Raw genomic sequence first — 20,677 nt, forward strand, 5'->3', positions numbered from 1 at the left:
CCAGACCCCCGTGGTGGTGGTGGTGGTGGTGCAGACCCCCGTGGTGGTGCAGACCCTCCGACAAGTCCGGCCACTGGGCTGGGCAAGTAAAGGGGGGGGGTGGCTTCTTCAGACTCCGCAGTTCCCCTCTTCCGATATCACTCAAAAGACAGGTGTGGCCTTGACAGACTGTTGGGGTTAACACCTTTTAAGGCCTGCACGGCACACGAGGAGGTGGTTGGCCAGCACCACACCCAGGCGCCTTTGTCTCCCTCGTGGCGATGTTCACACACCGCGTACTCGGTACTAATTTGAGGCTGAGTCGACCTAGGGGAGGCACATGACCGGTGTAGATAATCGTCACCGGTGTTGGCCGTAAGCGGGAATCGAGCTCGGGTCGCCGGGTTCGTAGCGCAGCGCTACCCGCTACACCACCGCTCCCCACAAAGACAAACACACCGCTTCTCACAGCCATCGAGGCAGCGAGCCATGCTTTACCCCCGTAGGCTTTCGGGACACGTGCTGTTAGCGAGCGCCTATTAAGGGCAGCTCAGTGCACGAGGGGGTGGTGTGGGCTGCTGCTGCTGCTCCTGCCGATGCTGAAATATAACCCTGGCAAATAGAGTTATTCACTTTTTTGACGCTTCAAGCTTGGGGGAGAGCCACGCTGCTTCCGAATCAGTGTCCACTCGTGTTGTCGGTCTGAAGTAGACACAACTCAGACTGCTAAGGTCGTAAGCACAGCCTCGCATGAACTCACGTACCAGCACTCCGCGTGCAAATACGCACGCGGTGGCAGATACGTCGATGCGCACGTGCAACGCGTGATGACATTCTTTCGTTGATATTCCACTTCGGCTGCTCGGTGTTAAAGTTGATTGAGCATTTGAGGACATGAGTATGCAGCTGTAACGAGACGGCGCCCTCCGAAGCGTCGTTTTGCCGTATTTTTGTTTTCTCTCAAGACGCTTTATGAGACCAATTACTTTTCAAATTGCTCTGGCAGGGCGAGTTGGGAGGTGGGGGAGAAACCCCAGGCCTCGGACAGGGCCCACGCCGCAACCAACGCGAGACAAAGAAAAGAGACAACGTGGGGGAGGCGAACGGCGTCCTCGTTGATGTCCCACTGCACTTCTGAACCCTGTGGGCTTCAGTATCGCCGCCCGCCGCCTCCGAGCGAGAGAGAGACACAAAAACACGTGCAACACCAAGGCGCGTGAGGAAGCGGTTCCAGGAATTTTGTCAATCGGGATTGGTTCTCGCGCGGAGAGGCGAGCGCCCGTGGTTGCGAAGGGAGAGAAAAAAAACGGGGGTGTCTCGTTGTGCGTGCGCGTGTGCCACGGATAAAGATCGCCCTCCACGCTTTTGTTGGACCGCCCCTCGTGGGATCCAACGAGTCTCATTCGAAAACTAAGAATAGAATCAGAATAGGCTGTACCCTTTCTGCCACGAAACCAGGCGTTCAGATGTTACAACACCAGGCAGAAACATGCCTGCAATGTTGTGGCATTGGTCTCCAACACAGCGGTGTGCTGTACTAGTAACGAATTGGCACGTTCTGTTGACGTGGCAACCCTTAATAATTGACTGTGTCGGGTGGTGGCGGGTTTAACGACACTTTTATATTTATTTACGCGATCTAACCCTAAACAAAATATTTTATGGATGTTTGCATGTTCGCCACACATACAGCGAAGGAAAAAAGTATTTGGTCCCCTGCTGATTTTGTACGTTTGCCCACTGACAAATAAATGATCAGTCTATAATTTTAATGGTAGGTTTATTTGAACAGTGAGAGACAGAATAACAACAGCAAAATCCAGAAAAACGCATGTCAAAAATGTTATAAATTGATTTGAATTTTAGTTGGAAATAAGTATTTGACCCCATCTCAATCAGAAAGATTTCTGGCTCCCATCTGTCTTTTATACAGGTAACGAGCTGAGATTAGGAGCACACTCTTAAAGGGAGTGCTCCTAATCTCAGCTTGTTACCTGTATAAAAGACGTCTGTCCACAGAAGCAATCAATCAATCAATCAGATTTCAAACTCTCCACCACGGCCAAGACCAGAGAGCTCTCCAAGGATGTCAGGGACGAGATTGTAGACCTACACAAGGCTGGAATGGGCTACAAGACCATTGCCAAGCAGCTTGGTGAGAAGGTGACAACAGTTGGTGCGATTATTCGCAAATGGAAGAAACACAAAAGAACTGTCTGGGGCTCCATGCAAGATCTCACCTCGTGGAGTTGCAATGATCATGAGAACGGTGAGGGATTAGCCCAGAACTACACGGGAGGATCTTGTCAATGATCTCAAGGCAGCTGGGACCATAGTCACCAAGAAAACAATTGGTAGCACACTACGCTGTGAAGGACTGAAATCCTGCAGTGCCCGCAAGGTCCCCCTGCTCAAGAAAGCACATATACATGCCCGTCTGAAGTTTACCAATGAACATCTGAATGGTTCAGAGGACAACTGGGTGAAAGTGTTGTGGTCAGATGAGACCAAAATGGAGCTCTTTGGCATCAACTCAATTCGCCGTGTTTGGAGGAGGAATGCTGCCTATGACCCCAAGAACACCATCCCCACCGTCAAACATGGAGGTGGAAACATTATGCTTTGGGGGTGTTTTTCTGCTAAGGGGACAGGACAACTTCACCGCATCAAAGGGACGATGGACGGGGCCATGTACCGTCAAATCTTGGGTGAGAACCTCCTTCCCTCAGCCAGGGCATTGAAAATGGGTCGTAGATGGGTATTCCAGCATGACAATGACCCAAAACACACGGCCAAGGCAACAAAGGAGTGGCTCAAGAAGAAGCACATTACGGTCCTGGAGTGGCCTAGCCAGTCTCCAGACCTTAATCCCATATTGAAGTTGTGGAGGGAGCTGAAGGTTCGAGTTGCCAAACGTCAGCCTCGAAACCTTCATGACTTGGAGAAGATCTGCAAAGAGGAGTGGGACAAAATCCCTCCTGAGATGTGTGCAAACCTGGTGGCCAACTACAAGAAACGTCTGACCTCTGTGATTGGCAACAAGGGTTTTTCCCACCAAGTACTAAGTCATGTTTTGCAGAGGGGTCAAATACTTATTTCCCTCATTAAAATTTAAATCAATTTATAACATTTTTGACATGCGTTTTTCTGGATTTTGTTGTTGTTTTTCTGTCTCTCACTGTTCAAATAAACCTATCATTAAAATTATAGGCTGATCATTTCTTTGTCAGTGGGCAAACGTACAAAATCAGCAGGGGATCAAATACTTTTTTCCCTCACTATACTTGTGGTGAACATGCAAACAAAAACATGCATGATGTAGCTGCTCACCCCGTTCTATGAATGCCTTGATCGTACATGGTCTTTGTGCTGTTCGCCTTCTGGCGTTCTCTGGTCTAACACCGCTTGAGACTTGGCTCTAAAGAAAGCTGTCTTTGGTGTGGACCAATCAGTTTCAAAGACAATGCATGCATTATCGGAGTATGTCTTTTCTGTTTGCATGTTCGACGCAAGTATGTGTGGTTAATGCAGACATCCATAATACATGTTTTTTTTGGGTGTTAGAATGCGATCTAACCCAAAACAAAAGCTGTGTTATGGATGCTATTGGTCGCGAAAGCCCAGGGTGAAACCTGTTCTTATATTTTGATACTGGCAAGAAAGGTCCCACGAGTCGCATTCGATCGCCGCATTTTTCTGCAGATGTTGGCGTCTGTGCAACCCTTGGTGCCTTTGGCGGCGGCGGCGGCGGCGATGGGGTTGGTGGATTACGGAGAGAGATGTTATCCCCCGTGCTGGTTCCCGACTAGACGGTTACACGGCATGGGTTTTCTTTTTAAAATGTTTGCCTGCGCGTTCGTCGCAGTGACCGGTCAAGAGGAGTGCGCTGGCTTGGGCGGGATGCGTGGATTAAAGCGATGATGGCCGGCGGTCGAGACTAGGACGGAGTGGCAGCCAAAAGCGGAAATGCACCGAAGGTTGACCGGTTCATGTGGACGAGCAACGTGGATGGTTGGATCTCGGGACAGTGAGGGGACTGCTGGACAATGGGGGATTGTTGCGAGAGAGTGAGGGATGGCAAGGGCTTGGGGAGGCCTTCACCCAGCAGTGTGGAGATCATGGCTGATCACGATGGTGATGATGATTTATCATATTCTTTGATAATTTATTATTTTATTCTCATTCTACGTGACTTTACCGAAAGAACCAAAGAAGATGAATCCTTGCAGTCACGAAAGCTTTAAATCGAAATTTATCATATATTCATTACGTTTCTCTTGGCATTCCTAATTTCCTCCCATGTGCAAAATACTGAATATTAAATTTGGCCAAATATCTCAATGCAGGACCCTGCAGAAAGTAGATATTGAGATCCAACGAGGCCTTTCTGGATGGAAGCGTGACTTATATTGATTTACGATTGAGATCATCTAGCTCCGTTGCATTTGTCATTTGCCTTGAAAACAACCGAGCCTCACGAGTAACGCACTCAACAATTATTATTTTGACTCCGTGTCGTTTGTCATGACGGCAAGTGGGTCACGTGCCTCTGCTGTACACCACGCAAGAGATCAAATGCAGCACAGGTCAAGAGGTCACCGGTATCCATCGGAGCGGATGCCACCACACTTCGCCATCGCTTCCTCCTTCCTGCTAGATCTCTCAGCTGTTGTCAAGTCGACACCTGGCCTGTAAGGCCTGTTCTTGGAGTCTCCCACCACCAGCATTTCATCTCTCACTGAATATGCTGGTAGACTTGGAGTAGGCGCGTGACAAGTAGACAGCACTAGAGCGAGGTAAGAACCTAAGCCTGCTTAGTTTCCGAGATGCGACAAACTCGGGCACGTTCTGGGCGATTGGGGCATGGGCAGCAATATAAAGGCGCATTGCCCAATTTATCATTTCTGTAAAACTACTTTTTTGTGTTTTAGTTTGTTGTCTTTCCCCCGCACCTCCGATTAGCACGGTTGGCTGCATACGGTGCGAAAGAAGTTCAACATACATACCCAAAATCACCGACTTGGAGGCAGCTGCTCTCCCAGGAAACCTCTCTATTTTTCCATGGTCATTGAAAGTCGCGTTTTTTTTCAGCTGCGTTATAATAACACACCACTCGAGGTGTGTTATTATTATTATTCGTAGTTCTCCCCTCTTTCAGTATTACACGAGATATTCTTCTTCCCACGATCCATCCAGGTTAGTCTGTGGCTTGGAGGTGGCAAACCGTGTCGTGACGGTGCTCGCTTGAACCCGGGACCTGCACCCTCATGGGCCTCCGGCAGCATGTGGCCGAGAGGTGAGAAAGCAACGCAGACACTTTTCAAATAACCTCCCATTCCAGAGTGCCCACAGCAGGGAGGAGCCGGGGGGGAGAGTGTGAAAGGAGCAGAATGGCAAACTCCCAGGGTCTGTAATGCAGCGATAGTTTCGTAGCAAAGGTCAGCAGCTGCGATGCTGGCGGAAGATTTTGGCGAGCGGTGCTCACCGCTCGGCTGCAGCACCAGCTGCAGATGCGCAACTTGTCACCGTTCATGGTTTACAGATGATCCTGTAATTGTACATGCATACCTGTGTGTGTGTGTGTGTTTGTCTTTGTGGGGAGCGGTGGTGTAGCAGTTAGCACGCTGCGCTCTAAACCCGGCGACCCGGGTTCGATTCTCGCTCACGGCCAACACCGGTGACGATTATCTGAGTCAGTCCTGGGCCTCCCCTAGTTCGACTCAGCCTCAAATGAGTACCTGGTGCGGTGTGTAAACATCGCCACCGGGGAGACGAAGGCGGCCGGGCGTGGGGCTGGCCACCCTCCCACCTCCTCGTGTGCCGTGCCGGCCTTAATAGGTGCTACTCGCTAACAGCACTTGCCCCTACAGTTTGTTAAGGCTACATGGGGGACATTTGTTTTGTACTGTATGTACACAGCCCCTTTTCAATCTTCTGCTATATGAGGACCTCCCATTGCCATGTGGGTCATTAAAAGAGCAATCGTCGGTATTAGTGGCACTGGCACATTCCTATGGTGGAGGCCAAACATATCCTTACGATGCTCACTAACGGTAAATTACTTAAGGTCATACTCTCCTGAAATGTGTTTATTTTGGGGAAAAAAATTATTATGTAATTTTTTTTATAAATTAAGTTTGTAAAGCTTAAATGGCACTTGTTCTGCATGGGTAAATTAAGGGCTGATCCTAAAGCAATCACCATTGATTTTAATTACTTGATTTTTTGGGTAGTGCTTAAACAAGCAAACGCTACATTTGGTTATGGATTTAATTTCAGCCTAATTTTTTTGGGTGACATTTATTTAAGGCTACCTTTAAACAAACCTAATAGCAATTATAACAATGTTAAATTTTCCAGAGTGACATTCATTAACATTATTACAAAACGACAACATTGATTAATCTGTTACCGCTAATGTTCACAGCAAGTCGTCCAAAAAGTGTGTGGCGAGTCAAGCCAATGTCTCTCAATGTCTCTCAATGTCTCTCAATGTGTCTCAATGTCTCTCAATGTGTCTCAATGTCTCTCAATGTGTCCCAATGTGTCTCAATGTCTCTCAATGTCTCTCAATGTGTCTCAATGTCTCTCAATGTGTCTCAATGTCTCTCAATGTGTCTCAATGTCTCTCAATGTCTCTCAATGTGTCTCAATGTCTCTCAATGTGTCTCAATGTCTCTCAATGTCTCTCAATGTATCTCAATGTCTCTCAATATCTCTGAATTTGTCTCAATGTCTCTCAATGTCTCTCAATGTCTCTCAATGTGTCTCAATGTCTCTCAATGTGTCTCAATGTCTCTCAATGTGTCTCAATGTCTCTCAATGTGTCTCAATGTCTCTCAATGTCTTTCAATGTGTCTCAATGTCTCTCAATGTGTCTCAATGTCTCTCAAAGTGTCTCAATGTGTCTCAATGTCTCTCAATGTGTCTCAATGTCTCTCAATGTGTCTCAATGTCTCTCAATGTGTCTCAATGTGTCCCATTGTGTCTCAATGTGTCTCAATGTCTCTCAATGTGTCTCAATGTGTCTCAATGTGTCCGAATGTGCCTCATTGTGTCTCAATGCGTCTCAATGTGTCTCGTGTCTCAATGTCTCTCAATGTCTCTCAATGTGTCTCAATGTGTCTCGTTATGTCTCAATGTGTTTCAATGTGCCTAAATGTGTCTCAATGTCTCTCAATGTGTCTCAATGTGTCTCATTGTGTCTCAATGTGTCTCATTGTGTCTCAATGTGTCTCAATGTGTCTCAATGTCTCTCAATGTGTCTCAATGTGTCTAAATGTGTCTCAATGTGTCTCATTGTGTCTCAATGTGTCTCAATGCGTCTCAATGTCTCTCAATGTGTCTCAATGTGTCTCCTGTCTCAATGTGTCTAAATGTATCTCAATGTGTCTCATTGTGTCTCAGTGTGTCTCGTTGTGTCTCGTGTCTCAATGTGTCTAAATGTGTCTCAATGTGTCTCGTTGTGTCTCAATGTCTCTCAATGTGTCTCAATGTGTCTCAATGTCTCTCAATGTGTCTCGTTATGTCTCAATGTGTCTCAATGTGTCTCAATGTGTCTCGTTGTGTCTCGTTGTGTCTCAATGTCTCTCAATGTGTCTCAATGTGTCTCAATGTCTCTCAATGTGTCTCGTTATGTCTCAATGTGTCTCAATGTGTCTCAATGTGTCTCATTGTGTCTCAATGTGTCCAAATGTGTCTCATTGTGTCTCAATGTGCCGCGTTGTGTCTCGTTATGTCTCAATGTGTCTCAATGTATCTCATTGTGTCTCATTGTGTCTAAATATGTCTCAATGTGTCTAATTGTGTATCATTGTGTCTCGCTGTATATCATTGTGTCTCAATGTGTCGTGTTGTGTCTCATTTTGTCTCAATGTGTCCCAATGTGTCTTGTGTCTCGTTGTGTCTCGTTGTGTCTCATTGTGTCTCAATGTGTCTCATTGTGTCTCAATGTGTCTCAATGTGTCTCGTTGTGTCTCAAAGTGTCTAATTGTCTCTCATTGTGTCTCAATGTGTCTCAATGTGTCTCGTTGTGTCTCAAGGTGTTTCATTGTCTCTCAATGTGTCTCAATGTGTCTCGTTGTGTCTCAATGTGTCTCATTGTCTCTCAATGTGTCTCAATGTGTCTCGTTGTGTCTCAATGTGTCTCATTGTCTCTCAATGTGTCTCAATGTATCTCGTTGTGTCTCAAAGTGTCTCATTGTCTCTCATTGTGTCTCGTGTCTCAATGTATTTCAATGTGTCTCGTTGTGTCTCAAGGTGTCTCATTATCTCTCAATGTGTCTCAATGTGTCTCAATGTGTCTCGTTGTGTATCAAGGTGTCTCATTGTCTCTCAATGTGTTTCAATGTGTCTCGTTGTGTCTCAAGGTGTCTCATTGTCTCTCAATGTGTCTCAATGTGTCTCGTTGTGTCTCAAAGTCTCTCATTGTCTCTCCTTGTGTCTCGTGTCTCAATGTGTCTCAATGTGTCTCAATATATCTAAATGTGTCTCGTTGTGTCTCAAGGTGTCTCATTATCTCTCAATCTGTCTCATTGTGTCTCAATGTGTCTCAATGTGTCTCACTGTGTCTCGTTGTGTCTCAAGGTGTCTCATTGTCTCTCAATGTGTCTCAATGTGTCTCCTTGTGTCTCAAGGTGTCTCATTGTCTCTCAATGTGTTTCACTGTGTCTCGTTGTGTCTCAAGGTGTCTCATTGTCTCTCAATGTGTCTCAATGTGTCTCGTTGTGTCTCAATGTGTCTCAATGTGTCTCGTTGTGTCTCAAGGTGTCTCATTGTCTCTCAATGTGTCTCAATGTGTCTCGTTATGTCTCAAGGTGTCTCATTGTCTCTCAATGTGTCTCACTGTGGCTTGTTGTGTCTCAAGGTGTCTCATTGTCTCTCATTGTGTTTCAATGTGTCTCGTTGCTCACAGCTCTCTGTACACCACTCGTCTCCAATAGTAGCCCGGAGCCAGTGCTAGAAATGTCACACAGTATCGCAGGCCTCAGTATATTTATTTAAAGCAACCATAATACACTTGTCATACATATAGTGAACGATGGGCCAAGTGTGTATGTATGTTGAACTTCTTTCGCACCGTACATAGCCAACCGTCGTGCTATACATGGGTGCGGAAGTGAACCCCGTGCTGGGATTTGAATTCTCGTCTTGGCGACTTCGCGATGACCACTGCCGCAGCCTCAACCTGGCCGACGGAATGGGTTTCAAGGTGTAACAGGTAAAGGCGCAGCTCTGCAATTGCCTGCTCATGCCACTGCTGGCAGAGGGGCCTGCGCTAGAGTGAGCTCTAGTGAGCTGCTGTAAAGGTGAATTTGGCCAACTCTTCCATGCGGGCTTTAGACATCTGGGGAGAGGCGGGAGCCAACCATATTTTATCCCACCGAACTTGAGTTGCCAATCGACTCCCTGTGGTCACGTATTTACACTGCTGGCTGGGCAAAGCGGAACGGGGTCCGGGTGAGGGTGATATTTAAAAAAAAAAAACTTTTACCATCGCATCAATTACGGGGCCAGGAGATGGATTCGAACTGGCGACCTTTAGGGTTGCCCGTCTGGGGCACTCACCATCGCTGCCGCTAGGGCCTGTCTGCAGTAACGAGGAGTTCACGGCAGTTAAACGCAACCCAGCGACCTCGACGCAGAGTCGCTGCGTGTCTTCGCGACCGCCGCGTGCGTCCAATTAGGTCCCAGGGGGGGGGAGGCTCCGTGAGTCTCATTAAACAGCCGACGGTGTCCATATTAAATACCTGGTGTGAAATAAAATAAAAACAGACTTAGAACTGCGAAAGGAGCTCTAAGCCGAACACACACCATTGTGTCGCGGACTTAATGCCAATTCCAGGCGTTCGGTAATCAGCAGCAAATGGTGCCTGCCTTATAAGCCAACTCTCAGACATTATGAGAGTCATTATTCGGTCGGAGAGCGGATGCTATCTTGCCTTAAAAAAACATTTGACAATAATTAACTTGTGGAATATTGGTTCCTGTCAGCTGTTTTGCAAAAATGAATTAGGGGGGCCAAAATATCTTAATCAACGATCATAGCACAACATCTATAGCAGACGGGGTTGGGGGGTGAGGAAGATATTTGGAAAAAAAAATCTCGCGTGTTTCCTCAGGGCATGCGGACTAATGTGCCTTGTCACAGATTCTCAAGGTAATTATGCTGGCTAGAATTTTCTCCAAAAATGTTTTTACGAATAAACATGAAAACCCAACATTCTACGCTTGTGTGCCTTCATAATACAACATGTTTGCATAATATTCAAATTGTAAAGAGTTCAATTTTATTCCGTTCTATGGGGCTGCGTTTTTGTCATTAAGATGTCACCTTTAGTGTCAAGTGCAGTACAATATTACGAAATGAATTTGATGACAAAATATGCATCATCGTACGTTTTAGTCAATGCGCATAGAATGTAACAATATTATATCGTGGAATGAGTGGTGTGCAGGAATTGCTATTCCTTTGAGTAGTCATACTGGCGAATTGCCCGATGATGCTGGAAGTATTTACCAGCGAAACGTCGTACTCAAACTGTAAATGTGGATTAACTCTTCAACACACCGGTGGGCTGAAGTAGTGAATTATTTGTCTTTTGTCAACGTGACACTTTTTTTTGTTTTGCTGATTGGCCGTGTCGGGTGGTGGAGGGTTACGACACATTTATAAATAAACGCGATCTAACCCAAAAACCTTTATTATGAATAATATTGGTCGCGAAAGCCTACGTGTTAAACAAACTCCTTTGAGTAGTGTTTGAGAATCCTGTAGATGATCTTCTGCATGCCGCTTCTCAGATACACACTTTGGCATAATAGGAAGCATATGAAAATTACAATACTCATCGCCATCTTTTCCACTGCTGGATGAAGGCTGCTCATGCCACGTCGGCCATTTCACCACCAATGGTCAGTGCAGGTTGGTGAAGAGAAACCTCAAGACCTCATCACGTGATGGTGAAGGGGAACCTCAAGACCTCGTCACGTGTTGGTGAAGGGGACCTCAAGACCTCATCACGTGATGGTGAAGGGGAACCTCAAGACCTCATCACGTGTTGGTGAAGAGAAACCTCAAGACCTCATCACGTGATGGTGAAGGGGACCTCAAGACCTCATCACGTGATGGTGAAGGGGAACCTCAAGACCTCGTCACGTGTTGGTGAAGGGGACCTCAAGACCTCATCACGTGATGGTGAAGGGGAACCTCAAGACCTCATCACGTGTTGGTGAAGGGGACCTCAAGACCTCATCACGTGATGGTGAAGGGGAACCTCAAGACCTCATCACGTGTTGGTGAAGAGAAACCTCAAGACCTTATCACGTGATGGTGAAGGGGACCTCAATACCTCATCACGTGATGGTGAAGGGGAACCTCAAGACCTCATCACGTGTTGGTGAAGAGAAACCTCAAGACCTCTTCACGTGATGGTGAAGGGGACCTCAATACCTCATCACGTGATGGTGAAGGGGACCTCAAGACCTCTTCACGTGATGGTGAAGGGGACCTCAATACCTCATCACGTGATGGTGAAGGGGAACCTCAATACCTCATCACGTGTTGGTGAAGAGAAACCTCAATACCTCATCACGTGTTGGTGAAGGGGAACCTCAAGACCTCTTCACGTGATGGTGAAGGGGACCTCAAGACCTCATCACGTGATGGTGAAGGGGGACCCTCAAGACCTCATCACGTGATGGTGAAGGGGGACCCTCAAGACCTCATCACGTGATGGTGAAGGGGAACCTCAAGACCTCATCACGTGTTGGTGAAGGGGAACCTCAAGATCACGTCACGTGATGGTGAAGGGGAACCTCAAGACCTCATCACGTGATGGTGAAGGGGAACCTCAAGACCTCATCACGTGATGGTGAAGGGGAACCTCAAGACCTCATCACGTGATGGTGAAGGGGACCTCAAGACCTCATCACGTGTTGGTGAACTGGGACCTCAAGACCTCATCACGTGATGGTGAAGGGGACCTCAAGACCTCATCACGTGATAATGAAGGGAACCTCAAGACCTCATCACGTGATGGTGAAGGGGAACCTCAAGACCTCATCACGTGATGGTGAAGGGGAACCTCAAGACCTCATCACGTGTTGGTGAAGGGGAACCTCAAGACCTCATCACGTGATGGTGAAGGGGAACCTCAAGACCTCATCACGTGTTGGTGAAGAGAAACCTCAAGACCTCATCACGTGTTGGTGAAGGGGACCTCAAGACCTCATCACGTGTTGGTGAAGGGGACCTCAAGACCTCATCACATGTTGGTGAAGAGAAACCTCAAGACCTCATCACGTGATGGTGAAGGGGACCTCAAGACCTCATCACGTGTTGGTGAAGGGGACCTCAAGACCTCATCACGTGTTGATGAAGAGAAATCTCAAGACCTCATCACGTGTTGGTGAAGGGGACTTCAAGACCTCATCACGTGTTGGTGAAGGGGACCTCAAGACCTCATCACGTGATAGTGAAGGGAACCTCAAGACCTCATCACGTGATGGTGAAGGGGACCTCAAGACCTCATCACGTGATGGTGAAGGGGAACCTCAAGACCTCATCACGTGTTGGTGAAGGGGACCTCAAGACCTCATCACGTGATGGTGAAGGGGACCTCAAGACCTCATCACGTGATGGTGAAGGGGAACCTCAAGACCTCATCACGTGTTGGTGAAGGGGAACCTCAAGATCTCATCAGGTGTTGGTGAAGGGGAACCTCAAGATCACGTCACGTGATGGTGAAGGGGAACCTCAAGACCTCATCACGTGATGGTGAAGGGGAACCGCAAGACCTCATCACGTGGTGGTGAAGGGGAACCTCAATACCTCATCACGTGATGGTGAAGGGGACCTCAAGACCTCATCACGTGATGGTGAAGGGGACCTCAAGACCTCTTCACGTGTTGGTGAAGGGGAACCTCAAGACCTCATCACGTGTTGGTGATGGGGAACCTCAAGACCTCATCACGTGTTGGTGAAGGGGAACCTCAAGACCTCATCACGTGTTGGTGAAGGGGAACCTCAAGACCTCATCACGTGATGGTGAAGGGGAACCTCAAGACCTCATCACGTGTTGGTGAAGGGGAACCTCAAGATCACGTCACGTGATGGTGAAGGGGAACCTCAAGACCTCATCACGTGATGGTGAAGGGGAACCTCAAGACCTCATCACGTGTTGGTGAAGGGGAACCTCAAGACCTCATCACGGGATGGTGAAGGGGAACCTCAAGACCTCATCACGTGTTGTTGGCCACCGATGTCAGCGATGGGCAGGATATTGAACTCGGCGCGACCAAGTTCAGAGTGCGGTTGGCTAACCACTGCGCCACCGCTCCACCTGACTCGCAGGCTCGGCATAGGAAACGTATTTGACTTTGGTGTATTTCAATGTAAATTGAGCCTTGGCTTTTCCGACATCTGTTAGGTGTATTCATAGAATCAAACTCTAAATCCAAATTCGGTGGGGGGGGGGGGGTGGTGAAGACGTCAACAGAATCTCGACTCAATACAAACAAATTTGCACGTCGTTTGCATGAAGGTGGCAGAGATATTTCATTAACTTTAATCAATATGAAAATCAACTCAACGCCCTCGTCGACAACACTGCGGCCTCAAAAGAAAATAACCATTTAATTGGTGACGTTCCGGGCAATGGCCCTTTCTTCATTGCACACCGCTGCCGACGTGGCGAGCGCCGGTGACGCGAGCGGCTCCCATCGGCGAGCGAAGCGAAAACGACGCGGCGAGACGCCGGGGCCGCCGCCTGATTTCTCGACGTCGCCCGTTAATTGGGCAGCCCCATCGTGGGGCAATATCCACGTCGGAGGCTTTTGAGCTGCGCAAATAAATGTAATTGAGTTTAGACGTCAAACTTCTGGTGGGAAAGGTCTCCTTTTCTCATTATTATTATTACTACTACTACATTTCTGTGCCACCTCCCCGAATCCTCGATAATCTCCTGAATTTAATGGGTTTTGGAAATTCCTCAAAGCAGCACTTAAGAGTGAGAGGAAGGAGCCACCCCCCTCTCCCGAAGCGCGGCTCCAGACGTCGCCCCCCCCCCTCCCCCTTCCAGTTCCCCAGGACCCCGACGCGGTGCTGATAAGAGTTCACCCCCCCAACCCTCTCTCTCTGATCGCCATTTCACAGAGACCTTTTTACCTTTCGAATCGTTGACGTTGCCACATTCATTTTAATGCCTCGCGCATCGCAACATATATAAACATCATACATGAATCCGGTGGGGGTTTTCAAACATTTATTCGTGTGTGCGCGCGTGTGTGTGCGCGTGTGTGTGTGTGTGCGTGCGTGTGCGCGTGCGTGTGTGTGCGATGTGTGTGTCTGCGTGTGTGTGTGTGCGCGTGCGTGTGTGTGTGCGTGTGTGTGCGTGTGTGTGTGCGTGCATGTGTCTGTGCGTGTGTGTGTCTGTGCGTGTGTGTGTGTCGAGCGGTGGCGCAGTGGTGAGCGCCCTGAGCTATGAACCCGGCGACCTGTGTTTGACTCCAAGCTCAGGATAACATCAGCAGCGAGTGGTATCTTAACCGGTTCTCAGCCCCCTTTCACGATCCCAACCGTTTCAATGATGTGCTATTGGAGGTCACTCTGATGTGATCACTATGCAATTATTTATTTGAAGCCCAAGTATGTGGTCGCTTCTCGGGTGCATACAGGAATCACCAACTCGAAACGGATACACATGTAGAATTTCTTTCTTTCTTGCCACCTGAGCGTCAAACTTGACAGTGCCCCAAATAGAACTTTAAAGGTGGTTGTGTCTGCAAATCGCCAACTCTCATACAAAGGAATTGAATGGCTAAATTGCTTACTACTGAATCTCTAATCGTCACTGTTCACAGGGCATACGCAAGAAGGTGGCCAAAGCAGTGTTCTTGAAGCAGACACTACCAGCAATCCCGCACAATTCTTTACTTTTCAATACTATTTTTTTTTACAAAAAAACATATAGGAAAAAAATAACACCCATCAATATCCTCGCCATCTCTCTCTCTCTCTCTCATGGATGCCAAAAGAAAAGTCATGATGTAGGAGGAATGTGGAAGGAGGGGAGATTTAGGGTTTTTGTGGAAAAGGGAAAAAAGGAACAGGATTAATAGCATCTGACTGTTGGGAGTTTACAGATGGCTGGGAGATAAGGGGGAGTGGAAACGAAACCAAAGTGCTTGACAGACACTGCCCTTCACTGCGGTGCCAAGCTTCGATAAGTAACGCGATACGGTGACACGCTGTGATTTATGTAAGCGGCGTGTATTAACATGTGTTCGTCATATATTGGAAGTCAGTAGGTGTTTCAATGAGGCACACATTCATCCAGCACCTTCCCGTGGCTGAGCCTCGTCATGTCTGAGAACGGTCCCCGGAAGATGACACCACAGAACTACATCTGGGGTGACTTCACTGCTGATCTTCTAACTACTCTCCGCCCTCCCAACGCCTTCTCTGCAGATTTATCGCCGAATGGAATTATAAAACTTTGCGGGCAATGGTGGCGTAGCGGCGAGTGCGCCATAGTGTGCCGCGCTACAGTGAGGGAAAAAAGTATTTGATCCCCTGCTGATTTTGTACGTTTGCCCACTTACAAAGAAATGATCAGTCTATAATTTTAATGGTAGGTTTATTTGAACAGTGAGAGACAGAATAACAACAAGAAAATCCAGAAAAACGCATGTCAAAAATGTTATAAATTGATTTGCCTTTTAATGAAGGAAATAAGTATTTGAACCCTCTGCAAAACATGACTTAGTACTTGGTGGCAAAACCCTTGTTGGCAATCACAGAGGTCAGATGTTTCTTTTAAGAGTGTGCTTCTAATCTCAGCTCGTTACCTGTATAAAAGACACCTGGGAGCCAGAAATCTTTCTGATTGAGAGGGGGTCAAATACTTATTTCCCTCATTAAAATGCAAATCAATTTATAACATTTTTGACATGTGTTTTTCTGGATTTTGTTGTTGTTATTCTGTCTCTCACTGTTCAAATAAACCTACCATCAAAATTATGGACTGATCATTTCTTTGTCAGTGGGCAAACGTACAAAATCAGCAGGGGATCAAATACTTTTTTCCCTTACTGTATGAAACCGGCGACCCGAGATCGATTCCCGTCCACGGCTCGCATCAACGGCGAGCGATCTGATTCGTTTATGGACGCGCCTTTCAACTGCCCCCACACTGTCCTGCGTGGTGAAATATGGTTAAAAAAAAACAACTAATTACTACACGGAATGGTACGGCCTTCATCCAGCAGTGGATTGACAAAGCCAGTACGTTACAATAATCAGCAGCCAGCCTGTATGGACAAAGGGCTGCAAGTTATGTGTTGGTTAAATTCATATTTTTTTGCTGTCATAACGATTAAATGTAAAAGTCCTGAATTTTCTCGATTGCTGGATGCGACTGCTGGCGTAAGGGCCTCGAATCAGAGGCAGTCCTGGATCACATTCGGCCGACTTTCCCCACTGCCGATTAAAACGTGTCGGCAGAGGATGGAAGCTATCCACAATTCACCCTTCCGCACGTGACCCGGCTGATCGACTGCGTTGCACCCAGCTCTGCTGTAACTGCTGGGTGGGCCGAATCTGCGAGACTTGGACTGCTGTGGAGTGGCATTGGTGAGCTCTGGATTGCAGCTGCAGTTCGTCGCCTGCATATGACACCACCGTGGCAGCTCCTCTTGGCCGCCGGGGCAAACTAAAGCTCGATTCGATGAAAACCCCAAAATGAACTTCACGAGATTGCTGTGTTCGTTGCGGCCACCGGTGGCAGAGCTGCGACAATAATGGGCAGCGACATTTGAAAGTTCTCCGTCGCTTATCGTGAAATCGTTTAACAGTGCGTGGTGCGCCTGCTCTGAAAAAAAAACGAACACAAGGCAATAATAAGCGAGACTGTTAGTTCAATTCACGGTCTTTAAAACATTCCGGCTGCCTCTTATTTGCCAGTCCTCTCGTTTAACGAAAAACGGTGCAACGGCCTGTAATGACCGTGACTCTTACTGCTGCCCAAACAAGAGACTCGAATCCGCGGATTTCCCTCCCATCGTTACGTGATTTCCTCCATTGTCGTGCACTGCTGCGTAAACACTGCCACATATTCGTTTTCCCCATGCAGCAAAACAAAGAGTCAATTAAGCGAGGATTGTCGCTCCGACTGAATCAATGCCGCTGATATGATGCACTTCCCCATAAGGCCGTTGGGGTCCGATGATGACCTGTGTAAGCAAGACTTTGAATCTTGTATGTGAAGAGACGCATACACGACCGAGGTCGCTGTCTGCTTATCTCTTTCGTTCTCTACATCCTCCACGACGACGCTCGTTGTGATGTTTTTGCGTACGTACGTTGGTTGCACGTGCGTACCTTGGTCTCACGTTGTAACCGAGGCGGCGCTGACATTGAGATTTTGCGTTTTCGGTTGTTACAATTCAATTCCCCCCCCACCCACTCCAAATTATTTTTTAAAAGAAAGAATTTATTTTAGCAAAAGCACGGACGCGTTCGCTGCGAAGAGACAAGAAAAAAACACGTGTGAGTCCCCTTTGTTCAGGGGCTATGGGAGGGGTCGCTCAGATGTTCACGATGTTACATCGTTGGGTAACACAGTGGCTTTTGTCGGCATCCATTCACGTTACCTCTACTCCCTCCACCCACATGCCCCCCACACCTCCTCCGGTGGTGGAATTAATATTGAATGTTTAATGAGAAACAGACATTCTAGCAGGACATTTGGAGGCGGACAATCGGCATTCCTGCATAAATCACGCCGGCGGTGGTTAATTACAAACCGGGGCCTCAAGTTGTTGCACCCACCCCCCCGCCACTGCTAAACACAAAGTTGAAGAAGCGACCCTGTCCCTGCTGCTGCTGCTGTCCTTGCTGCTGCTGCTGTCCCTGCTGCTGCTGCTGTCCCTGCTGCTGCTGCTGTCCCTGCTGCTGCTGCTGTCCCTGCTGCTGCTGCTGTCCCTGCTGCTGCTGCTGCTGTCCCTGCTGCTGCTGCTGCTGTCCCTGCTGCTGCTGCTGCTGTCCCTGCTGCTGCTGCTGCTGTCCCTGCTGCTGCTGCTGCTGTCCCTGCTGCTGCTGCTGTCCCTGCTGCTGCTGCTGCTGTCCCTGCTGCTGCTGCTGCTGTCCCTGCTGCTGCTGCTGCTGTCCCTGCTGCTGCTGCTGCTGTCCCTGCTGCTGCTGCTGCTGTCCCTGCTGCTGCTGCTGCTGTCCCTGCTGCTGCTGCTGCTGTCCCTGCTGCTGCTGCTGCTGTCCCTGCTGCTGCTGCTGCTGTCCCTGCTGCTGCTGCTGCTGTCCCTGCTGCTGCTGCTGCTGTCCCTGCTGCTGCTGCTGCTGCTGTCCCTGCTGCTGCTGCTGTCCCTGCTGCTGCTGCTGCTGTCCCTGCTGCTGCTGCTGCTGTCCCTGCTGCTGCTGCTGCTGTCCCTGCTGCTGCTGCTGCTGTCCCTGCTGCTGCTGCTGCTGTCCCTGCTGCTGCTGCTGCTGCTGTCCCTGCTGCTGCTGCTGTCCCTGCTGCTGCTGCTGTCCCTGCTGCTGCTGCTGCTGCTGTCCCTGCTGCTGCTGCTGCTGCTGCTGTCCCTGCTGCTGCTGCTGCTGCTGTCCCTGCTGCTGCTGCTGCTGCTGTCCCTGCTGCTGCTGCTGCTGTCCCTGCTGCTGCTGCTGCTGCTGTCCCTGCTGCTGCTGCTGCTGCTGTCCCTGCTGCTGCTGCTGCTGCTGTCCCTGCTGCTGCTGCTGCTGCTGTCCCTGCTGCTGCTGCTGCTGCTGTCCCTGCTGCTGCTGCTGCTGCTGTCCCTGCTGCTGCTGCTGCTGCTGTCCCTGCTGCTGCTGCTGCTGCTGTCCCTGCTGCTGCTGCTGCTGTCCCTGCTGCTGCTGCTGCTGTCCCTGCTGCTGCTGCTGCTGTCCCTGCTGCTGCTGCTGCTGTCCCTGCTGCTGCTGCTGCTGCTGTCCCTGCTGCTGCTGCTGCTGCTGTCCCTGCTGCTGCTGCTGCTGCTGTCCCTGCTGCTGCTGCTGTCCCTGCTGCTGCTGCTGTCCCTGCTGCTGCTGCTGTCCCTGCTGCTGCTGCTGCTGTCCCTGCTGCTGCTGCTGTCCCTGCTGCTGCTGCTGCTGTCCCTGCTGCTGCTGCTGCTGCTGTCCCTGCTGCTGCTGCTGCTGCTGTCCCTGCTGCTGCTGCTGTCCCTGCTGCTGCTGCTGCTGCTGTCCCTGCTGCTGCTGCTGCTGTCCCTGCTGCTGCTGCTGCTGCTGTCCCTGCTGCTGCTGCTGCTGTCCCTGCTGCTGCTGCTGCTGTCCCTGCTGCTGCTGCTGCTGTCCCTGCTGCTGCTGCTGCTGCTGTCCCTGCTGCTGCTGCTGTCCCTGCTGCTGCTGCTGCTGTCCCTGCTGCTGCTGCTGTCCCTGCTGCTGCTGCTGCTGCTGCTGTCCCTGCTGCTGCTGCTGTCCCTGCTGCTGCTGCTGTCCCTGCTGCTGCTGCTGTCCCTGCTGCTGCTGCTGTCCCTGCTGCTGCTGTCCCTGCTGCTGCTGCTGTCCCTGCTGCTGCTGCTGTCCCTGCTGCTGCTGCTGTCCCTGCTGCTGCTGCTGTCCCTGCTGCTGCTGCTGTCCCTGCTGCTGCTGCTGTCCCTGCTGCTGCCCGTCGCTGTGTGCGCGACGCCGCAGCCTCTCCCCCAGGGCAGTGAGAGGCGCAGTGGCAGGAGGCTGCGCACGGGCGTCGCGTGAGCCACGGGGCGCAGTCACAAAACGCCGTTACTGGTGTTAACCCCCCCCCACTACTACCACCAACACCCCCCACCACCACCAACCCCCCCACCACCACCAATCCCCCCACCACCACCAATCCCCCCCCACCACCACCAATCCCCCCCCACCACCACCAATCCCCCCCCCCCACCACCACCAATCCCCCACCAGCAATCCCCCCCCCCACCACCACCAATCCCCCCCACCACCACCACCAATCCCCCCACCACCACCAATTCCCCCCCCCCCCCCCTGGAGCTGGCTGCCCCCCACGTGTTTGTTGTGAACCTTCACGACAGGGGTCAAGTGTCCATAATGAGACGTTTTTTGGGTGAGATGGCGTAAATATATAAATGTGTCATTAAACCCAACACCACCCGACACAGCCAACAAGTAAGGTTTGTCACGTCAAGAGAACATGCCAATTCGTTACTAGTACAGCACAACATTTACAATTCGAGTACGACGTTTCGCCAGTAATTGCAACCAGCATTATCAGGCGACAGCCAAAGTCCTCCTGTTTCAGTCTTAAAAAGAGGTCAAGTGAACGTAAACATTCGTTTGTGTCTCCCTCCTTTCTTTCTCCCTCCTCGCATAGCCGTTTTGTAAGCGTAAAATGTACACAACTGTGTGAAAAAGCGTGTAATAGAAGAAAAGTAAACAGGAGTCTTAATTTAGCGAGAAACACCAGCGTCTTTAGGGCAATGTTTCCCACGCACCGACAACAAGCACTTTATTTCCAAGATTAATGTCCGCGCCTATCTCTCTCCGCAATCAGCTCCGCGTTCGGATCTGCGATTTGCGTCTGAGAAACTTAAATCTCAGTAATAATATTTGAAATGAAAATAACGGCATGAAATAAAAATGCACGAACGTAATCTCCATCTGCTATTCCCGAGAAAATCTTACAAATTATTGCGAGGTTTTAATTTTCATTTTCTCCTTTCCCCTTGG

General features: G+C 49.4%; 1 long non-coding RNA gene across 2 annotated transcripts in view; it reads left to right on the forward strand.

Moving 5' to 3' along the window:
* LOC116952518 (uncharacterized) overlaps positions 1–20,677 on the forward strand; it is a 64,725-nt gene that overhangs the window by 20,009 nt on the left and 24,039 nt on the right. Inside the window, exon 2 of one of the 2 annotated variants that reach the window (XR_012947058.1) lies at positions 5,176–5,275. The exons of the other annotated variant lie outside the window; for it this stretch is intronic. This is a non-coding gene — a long non-coding RNA (uncharacterized LOC116952518). The remainder of the gene's footprint in view (positions 1–5,175; positions 5,276–20,677) is intronic. 2 annotated transcript variants of the gene reach the window in all.

This window comes from Petromyzon marinus, chromosome 47, assembly GCF_048934315.1.
Source record: "Petromyzon marinus isolate PM22_M1 ecotype Great Lakes invasive population chromosome 47, UKy_Petmar_22M1.pri1.0, whole genome shotgun sequence".
In the NCBI taxonomy this organism is placed as follows: Eukaryota; Metazoa; Chordata; class Hyperoartia; order Petromyzontiformes; family Petromyzontidae; genus Petromyzon; species Petromyzon marinus.